The following is an 18,175-nucleotide window of genomic DNA, read 5'->3' on the forward strand; positions in this document are numbered from 1 at the left end:
GAGAGAGAGAGAGAGAGAGAGAGAGAGAGAGAGAGAGAGAGAGAGAGAGAGAGAGAGATGGAGAAAGAGAGAGAAAGGGGATTGAAGGATCGATGCGTATTGTCGATAGCTAGGTAGCAATTGAGCTTCGCGGAATCTTCGCGGCGCGTATAGAGTCGCCGCGAATCGAGCCTCTCGACTTTTTTGTTCTCCGTAGCCGATCCTTCTACTGGCCGTTCGATCGGAACGGCCATCTTTTGTGTCCGGCTTCGTCTTGTGTCGGCGTATGAAAACCTGTTACTGCCTATCGCGCGACTTCTACTTCGTCCCTTCCCGTATTTGGTCATCCGATCAGAATGTCAACCCCTTCGCCACTCGTCCGCACCACGACGACATAATGTCGGGGCAAGAATTATCGGATCCCCTTAATTATATGTACCCGTATTATATTCACTTACAGACCTCATATTACAGACTTTTCCCCGCGTTTGAAATTTGTGTCTGAAGTTCAATCGCGAGGATGTCCACTCGAATAAACAGGTGTACGTGAATTTGTCAGCAACTTTATTAGCCGATTCGTAAAGGTTGCGAGTGGTTCTCATGGCACTGATACTTATCACACAGAACGAACAAACACGAAAGGGACAATCAAAATTTGCTTACAAAACGATGTCGTATAAAATGTAACGCGAAAATCTGAATACAATTTTCAATAAATTTGTAGCTGCATCAGTATAATAAAAAATTTGCATTATTGTGAGAGATGTAAATTTAACTATATTAAATAATATTATATTCGCTTTATAAATGGAATTAAAAAAAGTTGGAGAGTTCCTATCATCGATTGTCTCATGTCGTGAGAATCGTGAAAGTCTATCTGGATAATCCGAAGGATCAGATGGAAAAACATGATCGAAGGATGCGTGAATTGTTCGAATTGTGCGCGCTGTACGGACAATGTACATGATACGTAAATCGATCGTGTACATGACTGCGAGGCATTCATTACATTATGTTGTTGGTATCGTGAACGTCCATCGCTAATCAATCATTAATCAGTTTCATTGGCGCATTAAAATTAGCCTGATCACCTATTACATCATACGCGAATGATCATCACTGCATTGTACAGTTGCATATTTGCATATGCACAGACTATATTTGTTTATGTACTCCCGCGCATGGCTCCCATGTCTGTCCCCGTATAATGTTACGGCTGATGATTAGTGATTATCTCTGTAGGCTTGCACCTACGATAATTTCGAGAGAGAAGAAGGGAGAGAGAGAGAGAGAGAGAGAGAGAGAGAGAGAGAGAGAGAGAGAGACAGGGAAAGGTAACGGAAATGAGAGAAGTGAAATATAAGGGAACGAAAATAACTTGCCGCGATATTACTATTACGTACGGCTGCAACACGACATGAATTACAGATATTAAGGTATACTCGCTTTACAACCGCGGCACACACGCATTACCGTGGAAGACATAACAATGACTGACCACACCTAAGCGACCCTGACAATGCGCATTCGACGATGCTGTCGAGACAGTCCTGCGTACGCGAAGCGCACACTCCCACACCTTTCTCCATTATCCAACACCGGCCTGTTGTCCGCGAAGTTCCCGAAAGAAATTTGAGAAACACGACTCAATGTCGCGCGCGAACGTGCTTCGTGTTTTCACGTGTCATGGATGATCACTTGACACGCGATTCACGCATGCTTGACATTAACTCACTCAAGATGTAACGCGTCAATCCAAGGCACGGGAGCTTCTTCGTGTCGCGCCGTTAGAAGAGAGTCATCGTCAAGCTTGTGAACACCCCGAGATCTCCGATCCAGTGGTGTAATATTGAGCGAATGGAACTTAATATTAGCAGTGAGAACCTGAGGCAAGTGAATTTCTATCGAATGCAAACAGCGCGGACACGATCGTTATCGATAATAATCGTTGAAATTTGCATCTCGCGCTGCCCGAATTATCGCCGCTATTACCGCCGGCGTTTTTGCCGTCGGCCGCCGTTTCGCGATATGACTTTTTAATACGACGATTTGTTTTGTCGTGTTGGGCGCGCCGCCGCATTGTTGGTCGTTTAAAAACCGTACGGCGCGTTTATTCAATTCGCATCGGCGTACGATAAAAGGCAATTAAACGATCGTGGCATTGCAGTCTCGCTGTTGCGGGAGTGCGAGTCGCGCGCGTTACCGGATGATACGAGTTCATTATTTCGCTGGCGTGTCCCCAGTAGCGCGGCGAGTGCAACAATATTTTTTTTCGTTTTACTTTTAGAGTTCTGTGCGAAATGGCGCGTTGTCGCGGCGTGACTCGCGGGTCAATTGTTGCCCCGCTCGACAATTAAACAAGCGTTTTAAAACGATACACGCGTTCCCACCGGAAACGAAGGAACGCACACACACACACACACACACACACGTGCGCCCGCACGTGTGCGTGCATCCGTTAACGCGAAGTTAACGTCGCTCAGCCGCGAGAGATTGAATTCTCGTTGTAACGTTGCCCGTCGAATTATCTTATTAAACCGTGCCGGACTCTCTCTTTCTTTCACTCTCGCACTCACTCACTCACTCGCTCATTCATTCACTCTCTCGGCCGGCTTTCTTCTTTTATTTTTTCCATTATTACGCTCTATCGACGGTATTATCTCGACCGTTACGTCCCGTCATATTCTTCATCGCAGCCGATTCGACAAAACGTCATTTCCATTGAGCTCCGGCTCACGGCTCTTATCTACGCCGGAGTAGATTTCGTCGACAGACATCCTTATTGGTAGTCTCGAAACGACAGACGTCGCGAAATGTAACGTGTTTCTCTATGCGTCGCATTGCCTTCTCCCCAGGTAGACATGAAAGTAAAGTGGTCGTGAAAGATTGCCACAACGCGAGACGTTCGATGACGGAAACTGTAAAATTTTTCAAATCACATTTGTGAAACGACTGTATTTTATCGAATTAATAATTAGATTTACATCAATAATGTGATCTTTTTGTTACATTGATTTAATAAAGATATACGCTTTCACAAAGGAAATAAAGTTACGCTTCTATTCACAAAGAATATACTCAGATAGTTACAATACACATGACAGCCAATTTTGATAATTTTCTTTTTTATTTCCTTCATATTTCCTTCATACTTCCTTATTTTTTATAATATATGCATCTCTATATAAATTACTCATAAGAGATGCAAGTTTTATCCAAGTCGACTAGCAAAGTTGTCACCAAATTTACGTACTCTGTCTATCTAGCTCTCCCTTCTCGTAACGTAAAGCGGCCCATGAGTCAACATCGCGACAATACTTTGTTCTAGTGTTTTTATAGACTAATAAAAAATTCGTCATAATCTATGGGCCGTGTGTATTACGGACTTATATGCTATCTCGCGCTAAAGACGCAATTGTCTCGCGCGTGGCAATGAAGCTTCATCGCGTTTTTTTTTCCTCTTACCTCGATTGGTTCCCGCGCGATTTCGTTAGCGACACGTCGCTGGGGCTGTTGGCGTAAGACACCAGGAGCGCCCAGAGCGGCAGGTGCGAATCTGTCGGCGACAGAAATTCGAGTCACGCTTAAGCAGGTGCGGAGGACTTTAAACGACGCGGACATGTCCGCGTCTCGCTCGTGCTGGCGACTCGTTCGGCGAACCTTATCGGCGAGGGCCTCGAGAGACCGCTCTCGATAATGATTACGCCTGGAGATAGCGAAATGTTCGAGCTGAAGTTTGGTAGCATCGAAGAGCGGACGCGATAAGTCGCGCCGGAATGATTTCCTATTTTCGTAGAGCGCTTATGTGGTGACAGATAACGCCGAGCAAAACCGGACGCGGTCGTCGCTTTGTCTTCATTGCCGAGCATCGTCTATTAATCGAGCGAGAGAGACCTTCCGACAATCGCGTGCGTGAGAAAATCACGTGGCGCGCCGGAGGAACCAAGAAGATGAAAAGGACGAATTTATAAGGCGAAAGTTTACGACTGGACTGGCGATTGTCTACTCCATTATTCCCTTTCCGTTTCCTCCCGGAAAGCACCTCTCTCAAGCTAGCAGGACCAAATGAGCAGAATCGAATGGGACCTACCGCATTTTTTAGTACTCATTTTGTACTATTTTGTACCACAAAAAGGATTTGTACCACGTGCCGTTTTAAAAAAAATCGTGGCGCTGTTAACTTGATATCAAGCTAGCAGGACCAAAATAAAAATAAAAAAAAAGTAAACCATGGTACACACAATTAGTACTGAATTTGTACTAATTTGTACCATTCGAAATAAATCGAAAATTTTATATTTTCCCTTTTAAACAATCCCTCCCTTATCTAAGCCTAATATAAAGATAGTAGGATCACGATTTTTTCACTTTTTCTTGATGGTACAAATTAGTACAAATTCAAAAATGATAAAATCTATCATTTCTTGTCGTTTTTTTTTTACCAGTTTTTATTTTGTTCTCTTTATATTAAGTTAGCAGGACCACAATATTATTTTAAATATTACGGGGTACAAAATTATTTTTTATGGTACAAAATAGTACACAATGAGTAATAAAAACGCAATAAATATAATTTGATTCTATTGATTTAATTCTTAATAATCGATAGAGAAATTTTATTTTTGAGGTTGGTTAAATGTGAGGTTGTTTTAAGGGGTAAACAGAAATATTTGCATACTTTTCTCGGTGATACAAATTAGTACAAATTCAGAAACGATAAAACCTATTGCAATTTGCCATTTTTCAATGATATTTACTCTGTTAGCTTAAAATTAAGTCAGCAGGACCACAATTTTTTTAAATAAAACGAGGTACAAAATTATTTTTGACGATGCAAAATACTACACGATGAGTACTGAAAAACGTAATAAATGTAATTCAATTTTACTAATATAATTCTTAATAATCGAAAGAGAGAAATTTAATTTTTGAGGCTGATCAAGTTTGGAGTAGTTTTATGAGGTAAGCAGAAATATTTTGATACTTTTTTTGGTGGTATAAATTAGTACAAATTCAGAAACAATAAAATCTATCGTTTTCTGTCGATTTTTACCAGTTTTCATTTTGTTCTCTTTATACTAAGTCAGCAGGACCACAATATTTTTTTAAATAAAACGAAGTACAAAATCATTTTTGATAATACAAAATACTACGCGATTAACGTAATTTTATATCATTAAAAACCATTTTATATTCCATATCCTTTAAGAGAAATCGTGGTCCTACTGACTTAATATAGTCAGCAAAATATAAATTGTTAAAAAAACAAAACAAATAGTAGATTTTGTTGTTTCAGAATTTGTACCAATTTGTACCACCAAAAACGTATCAAAAATATTTTTGCCGACCTTTTAAAATAACCTCAACTTTGACTAGCTTCAAGAATAAAACTTTCTGCTTCGATTATTAAGAATTAAATCAGTAAAATCAAATCAAATTTATTGCATTTTTCAGTACTTATTGTGTAGTATTTTGTACCATTAAAAATGATTTTGTACCTTGTTTTATTTATAAAAAATTGTGGTCCTGCTGACTTAATTTTAAGCTAACAGAGTAAATATCATTGAAAAACGGCAAATTGCAATAGGTTTTATCGTTTCTGAATTTGTACTAATTTGTACCACCGAGAAAAGTATGTAAATATTTCTGTTTACCCCTTAAAACAACCTCACATTTAATCAACCTCAAAAATAAAATTTCTTTCTTTCGATTATTAAGAATTAAACCGATAGAATCAAATTATATTTATTGCGTTTTTTATTACTCATTGTGTACTATTTTGTATCATAAAAATAATTTTGTACCCCGTACTATTTAAAAAAATATTGTCCTGCTAACTTAATATAAAGAGAACAAAATAAAAACTGGTAAAAAGCGACAAGAAATGATAGATTTTATCGTTTTTGAATTTGTACTAATTTGTACTATCAAGAAAAAGTGAAAAAATCGTGATCCTGCTATCTTTATAATAGGTTTAGATAAGGGTTGTTTAAAGGAAAAAATATAAAATTTTCGATTTATTTTGAATGGTACAAATTAGTAAAAATTCAGTACTAATTGTGTATACCATGATTTATTTATTTTTTTATTTTTTTTGGTTTTGCTAGCTTGATATCAAGTTAGCAGCGCCATGATTTTTTTTAAAACGGCATCTGGTACAATTTTTTTTGTGATACAAAATAGTACAAAATGAGTACTAAAAAATGCGGTAGGTCCCATTCGATTCTGCTCATTTGGTCCTGCTAGCTTGAGAGAGGTCCGAAAAGCTCAACAACCTCTCGGCAAAAAGGAATTAATAATGCACACATTCGATCGCATCTAACGGTTTTCATTTTTAATTTTTCCATCTCGGGGCATGGGTGTTTATCAGTCTGTAAAACGAAAGTTTTCTACCAAATCATCACGTCCCGCGATTACCTTTCTTTACCTACTCATATATTCTTCCAATAGTTCGTGCTGCTTCTTCTTGAGGAACTTAGCAGTAGCTTGATTAAAAGAGAATTAATAACATTTGTTCGTTCCTAGTGGTTTACATATTTAATTTTTTCAATTTTGAAAGGTGGAGATCTAAAAAGCACGCGGTTTCAAATACGTCTTCATTTTGCAATCGTCCATTTGAGTTATAAGCTCCTTTCGCTACTTCCTTTTTTCGGAAGCTCAGCAGCCGCGCCTTCAATGGAAAAGGAATTAATAATATAACTTCATTTCAAGCAATCTTCGTTCTTAATTCTTTCATTGTAGAGCAGCGTTTATATTCAGAAGGCGAATGATATGACGTATTCATTTTATTTCTCTCCAAACGGACGTGCCCAAAGTACATCCCGGCCGTCTTTAATTCGCCCGTCCGCATTGACGTCAATTTCAGTTCGGCGACCGTGAAAGCGAGCTCTTTTGTCAATGTAGGAGCGACGTCCTTCGGGCTACACATTAAAACTAACTCCGCGTACACGATCTCTCGTGGCATGCGCCATTCAGCAAGTCTCGTGCACGCGAAGGGGGGATCCTCGGGCCTCGTTGTGCTGTTATGACCACGTGTATGTCGGCCAGTCTGTGAGATATAAGAAAACAAGTGTCCTGACAACGCAAACCGCTGGTGAATTAAAGGATCCTTGAACGCGAACTTTGACGGCTCAAGTTTGCATCAGATGGAGGTGAGTCCGAGAAAGTTTCGTAATCGACGGCGAACGTTCTCCGAGTCGCGCGTCTCTCTCCATGAAGCATGTCTGATGAGGAAATGTCGTCAGATAATTATTTGCTTTATCACGCTCGAAGATGGAGAGTATTTTTCGCGGTATGTATACAAATTTTGAAAAATCACGTTGCGAGAAAATGCTCGATATTAAGGTAAAAGCACCAATTCCCGGGCACGTAGGTTAAAAAATAACCAATTATCGATTTTCTTCAAACGTTGACACTTTAAAAAACCTGCTTTTTCTTGCGTAGTTGGTAGGGTTGTTCATAGTTTTAGTTATGAAGCTCCTTTTAAGTGATAAAGTGCAGACAAGAATTTTAACAGCAATGCTGGTCACAAGAAAAATCAAGTCTTTTTTTGGAGTGTCAGCACACGAGTGACTAAAGGGATGTCAATTAAGTGTTTTACCCTACCTAATCCTGGACATTTTGTTTTGGTCTTTATATACGAATACGAATTTTCAACATAAATATGTATATTTTATGTTGGAAGTTTAAATATCCGTGTTTAAAAATTAAAACAATAAGAATGTTTAAGATTAGATACGTGTCCGATTATTGATACTTTTACCTCACTGATATCGTCGTGCAAAGATTCTTTTTGTTCATGAAATTAAAACCCCATTTTTATCAATCGTTTCTAAGTATCAATTAATATTGAAATTTTCTGAATATCGGTAACTGTTCATATAAAATATCGATAAAAATGCGGGAAATTGGATCAAACACGCGCGACCTTCTCCGCATTGCGGGAAACATCTTCGAGAAACTCGTTTTCAGTATTTGATAGGCCGTAGTTATGCAAGAACTAAATATAACCCACTTAAAGTATATTTCGCGAAAAATGAAAATGAGAAAATTTTTTGATGATTAGTAAAATCATTTATGAACATGAAAAAAATCATTTGAAAGTTTCAACATGATTCGTAAAAAAATATAGATAGCACTGAGATTTTTCGCAAAATTGTCTCAAAAGTTACGCATAATAAATTTTCTTCTCTTTAAGGATCTTCAACCTCGTATTGACAAGTTTAACCCTTAAAATATAAGTAAAAAATATGCAACTAGTAAAAATGGCACAAAACTAGTAGAAGATAAAAATTATTTTTTTAATTAACTTTAGGCGCTCATGAGGTCTAAATTTTTTTATTTTATGTAGAAAAGACGTATGAATTACTCGCTGGAGGCAAAAACTAAAAGGTCACAATTTTGTAGATTGGATCACTCTTGCATAACCATGGCCAATTATTCTTATGGCGTTGATTCGTCATTAGGTAATCCCGACGGACACGGTTACGTTGCAAAGTACACCTTAGGTTGTAATTAGAATTTGAATAATGCGACATAGCAGAGTGTCGAGTGGAGAGACGACGTGCGTGTTAACGACGACACAGCGGCGACACGTTTAATTGTTAATAACTCTATCCACGGGACCCATGATCCACTTATTCCGATTAAGACTCGCTCTCGCGTTATCGTGAGGCTCGCGTACCAGCCAGAATTATGGGCGAGAGTTGGCGTTAGCGAATGAATTACGCGAGAAAAGGACAAAAGGAACTCGCTGCAACGCGATCTACTAGAGCTCCTCGCAGCCTCGGCGTCAGCGTGTCGGCAACTCGGCGGCCTCGTTTTTGCGGCTTTTCGAGCGGGGATTTCACTCGCGACGAATTTACACGGCGAAGTGACGCCGCGGGGACGCGCGCGGAACGGTGGTAGCGCTCTCTCGTGCGAAAACACGGGAAAAGAACATTCGGGGGAGCTTTAAAGCTCTCCTGTTTCGCGAGAGCGCTCGCATTTAAGCAGCTTATGAATACCGCGTTCTCCGCGTAACCGGCCGGTTCGTAAATTCGCCGACTTCGTAATACGTAGAATTTACCTGGTGATTTCACGTTACAATTCCGAGACGTTATCTCGCGATGTTGCGAATTAATGTCGCGCGGAAGCGCGATGGCAAAAATGGCGGATGCACCGGAGTTGCGAGCGCTCGTACACGGTGAAAATTTTGCAGCGAAGATTACTATAGAATTTTGTAACTGAGAGGAATATATCGACATTCTACAGTAATTTCCTATCCTTTCACGTACATGTCGTAGGAACTGAAATGTGTTATTTAAAAAATTTGCTGTGCTTTTAGCGAAACAGACTTTACCGACAATCTCTTTCTGCACCACTACACTGAGAGAAAAAATATCTGAAAAATAATAAGTATTTATTCGGCTGAGAACATATTTACTTAAATATTTACTTAAATATTTACTTAAATCTAAATCCATTTTATTTAAATGGAATAAACAGTTATTTTCATAAAAAGCAACGCACGCGCGATTTTAGGAAAGTATATTTTTTTTACAAAAAAGAAATATTTCCTCGATGTAAAAATACGTATTATATATTAATGCAAGTAAATATGTTATTTGTATGTACTAATAACATATTTACTTGCATTAATATATAATACGTATTTTTACATCGAGGAAATATTTCTTTTTTGTGAAAAAATATACTTTCCTAAAATCGCGCGTGCGTTGCTTACCGAATAAATATTTTCTCATTTTAGATATTTTGTTCCCGAGTGTAAAAATATAGTTTCAATTGACAAGAATTTACATGAAGAGAAAGTATAATGTACATTCTCTCCGTGTACTTTCCAGCTACTTTACGTATTTAGAGAAATCCCGTTAATGTCCCTAAAGAGATTTTCTTCGCAAACGTTGTAGTTTAATGGAATATCGCGAAGTTTTCCCGCGCCCTTTCGCTCTGGAGAGGAGTTGCGCGTTCTATACACGCGGGACCCGCCTCCAAAACTTTGCGGCCGCAAACGGAACTCCATTGTCGCCTAATCGAGTCACCGACAATTAGTAGACTCATTGAAATTGAGTTAGAGTCGAATTTACTGGTGCAGCGGAACAAATGATCCAATAAGCGGCCAAGAATTTCCTCGAAGGGAAGGGGGAGGCGAATGTAACTTTACTGCTACACGCTTTTGTCTATTGAGAATAGATTGTTCACCGTTTATCCCGTTATACATGTATTATACATGTATTATGTCCCATCGTTATTCGCGTATAAAAGCGCGCGTATATCTGACGAGCTCGTAAAAAACTCCCGGTTCGATCTCGGGGAAAACGTCTCGCTTGGAGAGAAATCCTTGCACAATTTGATCAACCTTCCCGGAATATCGACAACGCAGTTTTCAAATGCAAAAACGCAATTGGGACGCTTTGCAAAATCCGAGAGTATCAAGTTGAATGTACAACAGAGTCTGGATTACATAAACGAGCTCGAATTCCAAAAAGTAGAAAAATAACTGAACGCGGAATCAAAGCTGAAAAAATTTTCGGCTCGCGTCGCCGTAACTCCGGCAGGATTATTTGAATAAATCGATTTTTCCGCGAGAGTTTTTCCAACGAAACTCACTCTTATCGCGTTTCGCGAGCGCTACAATTACATATTCACGTTTGCTTTTCCCCCCCAATTTACTTTGCAGCGTGCTCCTCTCGCGCCGTAGGAGAATGTCGACAGTTATATACTTCCATAACCGCAAAATAACTGTTAGAAGAAAACCCCTTCGTAACTCTTATCTAGTCACGGCGTATCCGAGCGTTTCTTTAGCAGATGTACGCATCTGGAAAGCGAGCCTTCTCCCAAGTCGAAATTCAAACTCTGCTTTTAACCCTTAAACTTTCTAACGTCTGTATATTCTGAAGGATCGGTGTATGTTCAATACATATTTTTAGTACACTGAGAAAAGAAAGCGGTTGGATTGACAAAATCGGCGATCATCGGCCATCAAAGAATTATTAGATTTATTCAACAAAATACTTGTTAATGCAACAATAAGTTGCATTGATATAGTGATTTCAACGTAACTTATTGTTGCATTAACATGTATTTTGTTGAATAGATCCAATATTTCTTTCATAGCCGATGACCGTCGATTTTGTCAATCCAATCGCTTTTTTCTCAGTGTAAGAACTAAAGTCCTACTTAGCACCTTTAAATAGCAAAATATGCACAAAATATCACTTGTAGGTTTCAAATAAGACTTCTTAAAGTTAGTAAGTTAAATAGAATCTAAAGAAGAGTCGAAGTATATACACTTCAGAGTATCAGAGCAGACGTTAAATGGAATATTGAGGTCGAAAATAGAATAAAAAAAATTTCGACTCGGATTCCTCGACTCCGTTTCCTAGCTAGAACGACCTGTTCTCTCCCTCTCCCTCCCTATCTCTTTCGACGTGGATTATTTTTTTTCTTCTTTTTTTAAATTTTTCTACACGGAAAAGACGAGCCTGGTAACCTGGTCGAGGCGTAGCGTGGTGGATCGATCGATCGCGGTTGTTCCGCACTATTCTCGTCGCTCGCGCCATCCAAAGTACTTTTAATATAAAAGATAGAGCGCGCCGATAGAGTTGCATGCAACAAAGTCCGACAAAGGGGCCACCGTGGGTCCTTTGACGTCTGCATTTTTTCCGCATTCTTTTTTCCTTGCCTCTCGACGTGCACAGAATAACCGCGCGAGAGTCGGATCGAATCGTCGTCTTACTCGCCGGGATTCACTGGAGAACGAACGCTGATGGTTTATTTCAAGCGCCACCCTCGAAGCCGATACGTCGATGGAAAAGAAAGGAAATATTCATTTATTTTTTTCATTCTCTTTTCACTTCCCACATGTCCGTTTTGATAACGTAGGCGATTTCGCTCCGCGCGACACGTACATCACCATGGCGAAGTGAATAACACGACGGAACTTAATAAGCGCGCGCGAGCGGGAAACGCGTCTAATTTTTTCGAGACCGCGGAAAGAAGAAGAAAGGAAAATATGATTCAGGATAGATGGCGACGACGATGACGGCAACGATGTGAAATATGCAAGTTCATTATGGCGGTACATTTTCTCACGCGCTCGGGTTAAAAATTCCATACGAAGAGCGGAGTAAGAAAGATGAAAGGTGGCCAGCCGGGGAACGCGACGGGGGAAACGACGGAATATCACGCGACACAGGAAGTGCCTTTGCGGGCGCAGGTAGCCGCGTCGCAACTTCCGGTGTGTGGATAACACACGACAAAAGGGGGATCCTTCCGGCCGTGTCGACGAAATAGATACCGCTTTCATGGTATACCAGAGGATCAGATTGGTTTTGACGAGTGCGCTAACCTCATCTCACCAAGCGTAACATGGTGTGTGTGTGTTTGTGTGCGTGAGCTGTTATTTATTTTTATTAATCTTTTTTCTTGCTGAACCTAGCAAGATTCTGGCTGGTTTAAAAATATTCGCAGGTGAGATGAGTCGATAGGATAGAACTCTGTAATCTATGTAGTGCTTTCTCCGAGAAAATTCTCTCTCTCTCTCTCTCTTTCTCTCTCCCTTCCTACCTCTCCTTTTTTCCCTTTCTCCCTCTTTCCCTCTCTCTTCGCCGCCAATCGTAGGGCCATTGTAACGTGAACCCTCACGTTGCTAATTGGAGTAGAAATGTGTCGCCCGTGGATATTTTTGCAGATTGTCACCTTGCGCTTTTATTTAACGCCGTGCAATTCTATAACTAGGACACGCTAATACAACTCTCGCAACAAGGTTGATTTAACGCAATTAAATTCACTCGTCTATTCGCCCGATCATTAAATTAGCTTATTAAACGTCACATTACATTTCATTATGACGTCGAAACTAATTATGCCGATAACTGAAATTGCATAGTTGAGCGCAAACGAGCGTGAAACGTGTGATTTCATCATACACGGAAAAAATATTGCAACGAAATTTCTATAAACCTGAACACAACTCAGAATTATGAGATCACTATATACTTGTCAAAAAATATTACGCACGCATAATTTTTTACTATAACATTATTGCTATCGAATAATTTTTATATCGTATAAAGTGGATCGTTAAATTCATTACTTCTATAATAATTTATATTACAATTTCAAACATAATTCGGTTTTATAAAAAAGTCATTGTAAAGAAACATAATTTTAGCATAAATTTTTACTATCATATTTTCTCCGTGTACATGATAATGTTGAAATGAAATAAAATAAAAAAAATTGTTGCCTACAGCTATGTTGTGTCGAAAAATATATCACCCTAAATAATTGAAAGATCACGCAAAATGAACAATTTTATGGAATAATTTTACGACGCGAAAAAATATAACTAGAGGTAAAATATCATATAAACCCTTTATTTGAGACAAAGCAAAAAAATTTTAGGAAAAAATGTTTGAGTGTTTAAACGAAGTAAATGATGTTTTTCGCAATGTAATATGTATTAGATGAAACGATCTCCTAATCATCACAAACGGTGCGAGCCATTCCCGAATGAAAACGTGTTCGCAGGCGGCCTTCTCGTAGGCTCATTTGCGGCGCCATTACGTTCGCGGGCAGAAATAAATCGCTTTTTTGGCCTCTCCAACATCGTTTCAGCAGCCAACGGCTTTTTCGAGAGCGCGCGCGCGCCTATTATTCGATCGCGATTCTCGTGTGCTCCGCGGTTTCTCTTCTCTCATCCGGCGCGAGATTTTCGCGCGAGGATCTCTTCAGCAAGTCGTACAGGGAGAGATGACCCAATTCGATCGTTAACTCTCACGGCGGCTCGCCATTGTTCCTCGATTTTCCGCTCTTCTCTCGCGACGGCGGATCGAGCGCCGGCGTGTCGACAAGGTGGAAATGAATGGAAATAGATGCGCGGGAAGGGACTCCCTCTTCGAGGAGAGAAGAGGAGAGAAAAGGAAAAAAGCTTCGTAGACGCCGTGGTGCACGCGGAGGTGGAGTGCAACGAAGTTCTCGGGCGAGCCCCGAGTTCTTGAAGCGTCACCCGTAAGTTTCCCTCTCCCCCTCCCTCCCTCTTCCCGCTCTCTTCTCGCTTCAACGTTCCGCTTCCGCGCTGTATTTTTGCGCTCGATGACACAAAAGCATCGTCATAGGAACCCGCTGGCTCGACACCATTTTTCCGGGCTGCTCCCAAGGCGCGCTACAGCACACACGCGGTGTATCCATCCACCTACTGTGCGTCGTACTCGGTGCATGTCGTGGAAACGGGTCGACCTAACGGATTCGTTGAATTTGTCGTGCCGCGGTTTTTGCGACGAACGTTCCGCGAAGGATCGAACCGCGTCTCTCACTCTCGCGTCGCTTTGTTCGTGTGTCGCGGCCGTATCGTGTCCGTCGCGAGCTTTCGTGCGGAATAAAAAGTAGAAGGCGCGAGATACGATATCTAGCACGCTAGTCGCATATCTATCTTGCCCGCACGCGAATTAAGTCACCAATTAATTAGAAACGCGCCGCGAGACTCGCGGAGCGAAGAAAAATATATAAAGTGTGTTAGGGCTGCAAAATGGGGAGCTTTCTTTTTATTATCAACGAAGGCATCTCTCTCTCTCTTCCCCTCTCTCCCTTCTTCCTCCCTCCTCCCCTCTCTCTCTCTCTCTCTCTCTCTTTGTGCACCCATTTGTACATACTTTATTTAATTTTATTAGTATTGCGAAAGACTAATGCGCGCCAAACGGAGTGATTTCAATTAAGTGGCAGCGCGCCCGTAATTGCCCACAAGAAGATTAATAAGCGTGAATGAATGAGCAATCGCGGGAAACTTGTAATTTAGTTTCGCGCGAGCAGCCGCATCGATTTATCGTCGCGCGCGGGTCAAATAACGAAGTTGCGCGTCCCTTTGACAAAAGAGGACAAAAGGGACGATGACGACAGCGGCCGCTTTAAGCCGCTCCGACACGATGAGACAATTAGAAGATTAGATTACTCACGTTTACGTTCATGAATTTTCATGAGTTTTCCTTCGCCGACCTGTCTGCGCCTCAACGCGATAAACTTTGTTCGAGGACCATGACGAGTCCGACCTACATTCGGTAGCGTCTCTAATCTCTGTACGTTTTTTTTTTTTTCTTACACTTCACGCGCAATTCTTCGACTTACGCGAGACATTGTCGATATGTCACTTTCCGTAAACACGTCGTCAGACACTCCGTTATCTCATTTGTCTCGAGTGCGTCTGTGCGCACAGAAAAATACACACTGCGCTCAAGTAAATGTTACTCGTTTCAAGTTAAGATTATATATATCGGCAAATTTGTCAAGATCGCGCGCGCGTCATAAGTGTCGAATTTACTCAGAATACATTCGGAATCCTCGTAAATTAAGCGTTTCAATCGAGGATATCGAAACGAAAATTCGATTAAATATTTGAAGTATACTTTGCATGAAGAAGTGCACGAAGGGAGAGAATATTTGTTCTCGGATCACGTGTTTCCATGTGATGTAATAATTTTCTACTCGCAGCGTACACGACGATACGGAAATGTGATTATTCCGATTATTTGCGGAAAATTGTAGCGTTTATTTGGACTTTGAAGTCTTCCCCTTTCGTGTGTTTAGTGTAAAAATATCCATCGATCCGCGACTCAATTATTCGTGTCGTTATTGTTTGCGAAAATTCGGCGCGTCGCAAAGATTCAATTCCGCCTATCAGGAGAACTCGAGTATCGGGGACTCGCGTCAAGTGATAAATGACCGCGGACGTCTGACAAAGTTCGCGGAAAATGATGTAGCGATGTCGCCGAACAGGGAGATCGGAGCAAATAAACGGTGGGAACGGCGGAAGTTTGTTAGGAACTTACGTACAGACGTATAACGTTGTTTATCATCCTCCGTGACACGCGGAATTAACTTCCGCAATAACAACGAGAAGTTTTCCGGATGTTCGAGTGTTTAGTTGCGGGACGGGGTGCCCACGCGACTTGCGCTCTTTCACGTTTAATTGCAGGCCATAAACGCACTTAACACAAGCAGCACAGCAGAGATGTTTATTATTTACGAGCGTAAGATCGCGGCGTAGAGATGAAATGCATTACTTAGAAATCGCGCTGACGCGACTGTCTAATTTTAATAGTCACCACCGCTGAAAATAATCGCACAATCGAAAAAATGCTGTTTAATTTTAAAAATTAATCGTCGCGCGCTCGTTTTCTCTGTGCACAAAGGGAGAAGACAAAATTGATCTCCTTAAAATAACCGATGCACGCTCCGCTTGCCGGTGTTTTTTTTTGCGCTTCTGACGATTTTGCGCGATTATTTTTATCACGCTCGGTTAGGAAGAATGTGCTGAAGGAGCTCCCGTTTTCTTTTTTTTGCGAGATGCCATATGAGATCAATAACGTGACTCGTTCAGCACGGTCGAAGTTGCCATTTAATAGCATGTCCGTGCAAGATAAAATACCGTAGGACTGTTTCTTGCATTTTTCTTTTACATGACAGTCACGTGATATGTTGCGCGCTACGTGATCGAGTTCGTACAGCCGAGATTTTAAGTATGACAATGAGCTGCGTGCTAGGCCGTTGAACCTTTCCCGCTGCTATCTTTCCGATTCACGACCCCCATAATCTCTAAAGTACCAAGATGTGCTTCACGTCCTGTACTACAGGCGGCGAACTTCACACCGTGGATCGTTGCAATAAAGTGTCGTACATTGAAAAAATGGAACTGACAATTTGACTCAACAGGCTCAGTTCGCACCCTAAAAAAATACATACTTTACGAGAATATTGAAGTTCGTTGTGAAAGTTTCTTTAGTATATTCGTCGAAAATATCTTACACCCCAAGAGAAGAAATATTCGAGAAATAAGAGATATTTATTCAGTGAATATTAATAACGTTACTAATAATATTTAATAATACCCAAAATATTTTTCAAGTAAAAAAATAACATTTTCTTGAAACTTTAAGCTTTTCATATATGAAAAAAAAATTTGGTTGGATTGACTGAATTTCAGGTAAAATATGAATGATTCACGTGGAAAAAAATTTGCTTGAATTAACAAAATGTCTAGTGAAATATGAAAGAACCAGAATTCTGATCAACCAGAAATCTTATTAACTTGAACAGAATTCTGATAACTTTAATCGGAATTTCTGGTTCGCTCATTTTTCACCAGACCTTTGGTTAATCCAACCAAATATTTTTTCTCCATATGGAAGCAATTATTCTACTTAAATAAAAGCATTTAAATTCAAATAAATATGCTGTTAATAACCGTAGGATATTTTTATTTTTTTGGATAATTCTTCTCTCACAGCGTGAGATATATTTTTAGCCCAAAGACTCGCGCGCGTACGTCGAATCGACTTTTTGACTCGGCTTCTTACCGAATTGAGGAAACGTCTAACTCAATAGAGGAACGTGCGCAATAAATTCAGTTGCGCGAAACGTAAAAGGTAGCGCAGGCAGTTCATTAACCAAATACAGCGGACGGGTTGCGCGAGGAAACGCTGTCCTGGGCCGAACTTTATTACACATTTTTCTCTCTCTCTCTTTCTCTCTCTGTCCCTTCCTCCCTCCCTGGCGATAGAAACTCTTAATTGCGACGTGAGCTCACGACTTTGTCGGCACTCTGCTTTCCTCCAATTGTGTCGGTGTGTCATTGCGAAACTGTAGCGCGCGATTCTTACGTAACCGAACACCTGCCGGCGTTTCTAACGTCTAACAAGAAGGAAGCCCTTTCCCATCCACTTCTTCCCAATCTGATAGCGCTTTAACTAATAGGACGCGCTAATTGGCGCAAAAGGATGATTTTCTTTAGTAAACAGTCGTAGTTCTTGGGGATTAATTCAGTACGCTGTGGATGACAGCTTTGAAAGGGACTGTGTACTGCTCGCAGTTGAAAAAGCTTGTGAGCTTCTCGCCGCATACGCGAAATGTCGGTCCCGAGAGCTGCTCTTAGGAGATTGGGTCGAAAGGTCAAAGTCGAAACTACGGCATGGCCGATATGACACGTTTCCGCCATTGCGCCAACGCGCGATTTAGAAACATCGCTCTTCTACTTTTCTAGCACAATGGCTCCACTTCCAGCGAACGCATTCGGTGAGGAACCACCGCGCATCTTCCCGTAACTTTCTCGCGAAAATAGAATTGCTGCTCTTTTCTTCTTCTACTCTCTCTCTCTCTCTCTCTCTCTCTCTCTCTCTCTCTCTCTCTCCTCTCTCTTTCCTCT

The 18,175-nt window shown here is 40.7% G+C and overlaps 1 protein-coding gene across 9 annotated transcripts in view; it reads left to right on the forward strand.

Moving 5' to 3' along the window:
• The window catches only part of LOC116853897 (probable Ras GTPase-activating protein), a 552,848-nt gene that overhangs the window by 390,633 nt on the left and 144,040 nt on the right, over positions 1 to 18,175 (forward strand). The window contains exon 1 of one of the 9 annotated variants that reach the window (XM_032835320.1): positions 6,178 to 7,130. The exons of the other annotated variants lie outside the window; for them this stretch is intronic. The gene's annotated coding sequence lies outside the window, so the exon portion shown is untranslated. Of the gene's footprint in view, positions 1 to 6,177; positions 7,131 to 18,175 lie in introns of those variants that run through there. 9 annotated transcript variants of the gene reach the window in all.

The sequence above is a fragment of the Odontomachus brunneus genome, unplaced genomic scaffold, assembly GCF_010583005.1.
Source record: "Odontomachus brunneus isolate Ranch 3 - 2012 unplaced genomic scaffold, Obru_v1 Obru_scaffold_001, whole genome shotgun sequence".
Taxonomy (NCBI): Eukaryota; Metazoa; Arthropoda; class Insecta; order Hymenoptera; family Formicidae; genus Odontomachus; species Odontomachus brunneus.